Raw genomic sequence first — 4,001 nt, 5'->3', positions numbered from 1 at the left:
TTGTGTTTGTTTGCAATAAATTCTTTTAACTGTATAATTTACTGAAAATATGCATTTGATAAACAGTTGCACAAATATTATGCCACATAAATAAAAATGCAACCCCCAATGTTTTATTCTACAGGGACTCTGCAGAAAAAACATCGTTATTTGTAATTTTCTAGCATAAAATGCAGAAGTGTGTAAAAATTAAGAAAATATTTTAGACATGAAGTAGTTACAGTTAATTTTCTGCACTGCTGATCTTTTCTGGAGCTTTCTATCCACAACACTGGTCCTTAATGGGAAACTGGCAGCTATCTTATTATGTTCTTATTTTAGGCATACTTGACACACATACATAGAGAAAACTTGGAGATGCCTCTATATACCAGCTTTTCCCAACCGTTTCAACATAGAGGAACCCTTAAAAATAAAGTTCTTAGCTCAGGGAACCCCTGCTATAAATGACTATATCTACAACTCATGATACATTAGTATTATGGTTATTATTATTTATTAAAGGTACTTAAATAGTGCTGTTAATTTTATGCAGTGCTTTACATAAATATTGTACATTAACATCAGTCCCTAACCCTAAAGGGGTGTACAATCTAAGGTCCCTAACATCCATATACATACTAGGGACAATTTAGACAGGAGACAATTAACTTACCAGCATGTCTTTGGAGTGTGAGAGGAAACTGAAGTACGTGGAGAAAACCCACGTAGGCACAGGGAGAACATGCAAACTCTAGGCAGGTGGCGCCATGGTTGGGATTCAAACCAATGACCCTACTACTGTCAGGCAGAAGTGCTAACCATTTAGCCACTGCGTTATTGTTAAAAATGCTACTTACATTTGTGGTCATTGGGAAGAATGTTCCTTACAGATAGCTAAAAAGATCTTTGGTGTCATTGGGAACCTATCTGAGAGGCAGAAATAGCTTTTTGCTCATGGAACCACTAACAACCTCTGGAGGAGGTTCCATGAAACCCAGGTTGATAAACCCTGCCATATACTATTCAACAAGACAGTGGCTGATACATGGCCAAAGTATCACTAGGCCCATGGCAAGATAGAATATTTGATGTTGGGGTTATATGAAATCTTTCCCCTTGCAGATCAGATCTATTTTAACCACTTGCCATCCGCCTGTTTTTAAATGGCAGGACGGTGGCACTCCAGGGGCGGGTTGCCGTTCATAAACGGCACCCACTATTTCTAGTTGTGCACGCTCCCTGGGAGCGCGCAGCACCACGTTTACGGTGCCCGCTGTGTCCTCCAGACACAGTGAAACACCGATCGTCGGACGGGACCTCTGTACCAGGTCCCGATCATGTGATCACTGATTGACCAATCAGTGATCACATGCAAAGTAGTAAGCAAGATGTCACTTGTGACATCATTGCTTACTAGGTGTGAAATATGTGAATGATCACAGAGGTCACATGGTACAAGGCTATTCACAACAGACTTGTACCATGTGACAAGCTCTGACCAATCACAGCTCACAGTATTTCTCAATGGCTGCAAGAATGCAGAGAGAAAGAGAAATGATTGCTTTTACATCCTATATGGATGTAAAATCAATCACTGCAAAAAAAAAAAAAAAAAAAAATCTTCATCACCCCCACAAGTAGTACAGTGTCACCATGGTAAAAAAAAAAAAAAAACATAAATAATAATATAAAAAAATAAAATACAAATGTAAAAAAAAAGTTTAAAAATTATAATTTTTGGTTATAACTAATTTGGCGTTTTTTTTTACTAAAAAGATAATGGAATAAATTTTGGCCAAGATTTATGATGAAATATTATTTATTTGCTAAATTTTATAAGAAAAACACTTTTTTCAAAATTTTTGGACTTTTTCATTTATATAGCAAAAAAAATTAAAATCCCAGTGGTGAATAAATACCACCAAAATAAAGCTTTATCTGTCTCAAAAAATGGTAAAAAATTCATATGGGTACAGTGTTGCATGAACGCGCAATTGTCATTCAAAGTGTGATAGCGCTGAAAGCTGAAAATTGCCCTGGATAGGAATGGGGTAAAAGTGTCCGGACTTGAAGTGGTTAAGAGACTGGCATTTTGTTTACTATTTTATTCATATGTAGATCAAAGGTGTGACCTGCGATCTGCATATACATGAACTAAAGAAACCTTACAAGTAAAAATAAAATAAGTAAAATGTATTCCTTTTTTATGTTCCTCTATTCCCTTCTCAATTTTTATGGATCAATAAGATATGTATACCTCCTGCACTGCCTGCTAGAGTCGAGATCCCTGTGGATAGTATTTGCCCTCTGGCTGATGCATGGACAGGGATCTTAACCAGCTCTGTAATAAGCAGTGCTTCTTTGCCTGTTGCTTACATTTTCCCATGACTTATATTTTTCAATGAAACCCAAAAATGATCCATGTCTGCCATTATATTGACCATAGGTGAGTACCTTTACACATTGTTATCTCTCACTCCCTCAACTGATGAATGATCATTTTTGTTTGCTTACTTTACTTTACACCCCATCCCTACATTTACATTTATATATATGTTGTGTTTAGATATAAATACATGCCTGTGTACAAACAATCTCAAACAGTATGTGCTTTCCTGACTCCTTCCGGTTGAATTACTAAAGGCACATAGACTGTGCACTCTACAAGCGCAATTGCTCCAGAGCTTAGTAAATGATGGGAAGCTCTGCTGACTTCCATCATCCTATTATTATTATAGAGGATTTATATAGCGCCAACAGTTTGCTCAGCGCTTTGCAATATAACGGGAGACAATACAGCAACAATACAGTTCAATTCAAGAGGAATAGGAGGGCCCTGCTCCTTGGAGCTTACAATCTAGGAGGGAGGGGTTAGTGGTACAAAAGGTAATAACTGTGGGGGATGGAGTGGTAGGAAGAGTAGAAGATTCCAGTATTAGCTGAGGGCAGGATAGGCTTCCCTGAAGAGATAGGTTTTCAGAGATTGCCTAAAAGTGAGCAGAGTAGGTGATAGTCTGATAGATTGGGGTAGAGAGCTCCAGAGGATGGGGGAAGCTCTGGAAAAGTCCTGGAGATATCCATGGGAGGAGGAGACAAGGGAGCTAGAGAGTAGGAGGTCGTGGGAGGAGCGGAGATGATGGTTTAGCTGGTATTTAGAGTCAAGATTGGTGATGTAATTTAGGGCAGTTATAAATGGCTTTATATGTCATTGTTAATGTTTTGGATTTTATCCGTTGGGTAACAATGAGCAAGCTAAAATGCTACTTTTCTAGCATAAATTTTCCTTGCATGTGATTGGATATTCTTTGCAAAGTGAAGCTTTACCTCGTTTATTAAGCTCTGGAGCAAATGCCCTTGTAGAGTGCAACTACACGTACAAAGTGCACAATCTGACAATTATTATTTAGAACAGCTCTCCTCAACACCTTACTCTTACATGAATATACAGACCATCTTTATATGTGAAATTAATAAAAGTGAATTATCAAAAATCTCTAACGTGCAAAATTTAGCAAAAATTATTATTGACGTCCTCCAGGAGTAGGAGGATGGCGAATGACGCAAAGCGTATGGTGGGGCTCTTGAATTTCAATGTATGAGTACATGACCACAGTGTTGTAGTGTGAACAGGGCACATAGGCAGCAATTGGCATGGTTTTGTGGACATGCTGTGACTGGGGACCTCTGCACTATAGAACAACACAGAGTGGCTGGAAACCCCCTGCCTAAGCAGCAACGTCGTTCATATTTGAACTGTATAGCAGACAGTGATAAATTCCCTTAGTGGACGGTGGACATCCCGCCCGCGGCTGGATGAAGGCCACACACACCAGCTGCTGACCTACTGCAACCATTCCGGTGGGCGGGCCTTCACAATCATCTTCTTTCTATTGATAGATTGCCAGCGCGGCTCGTGGCGCCCACGAGTCAGAGCAGCACGCAGCGAATGGGATCTTGGGAGTTGTAGTTTGACACGCCTCCCTGCGCTCATTGGCTGCCTGCAGTCCTGCCTTGATGGG

The sequence above is a fragment of the Staurois parvus genome, unplaced genomic scaffold (assembly GCF_062004578.1).
Source record: "Staurois parvus isolate SC_StPar_1 unplaced genomic scaffold, SC_StPar_1.0 ptg001158l, whole genome shotgun sequence".
Taxonomy (NCBI): domain Eukaryota; kingdom Metazoa; phylum Chordata; class Amphibia; order Anura; family Ranidae; genus Staurois; species Staurois parvus.
The sequence above is the reverse complement of the archived record's forward strand: the minus strand, read 5'-3'. Positions refer to the sequence as shown.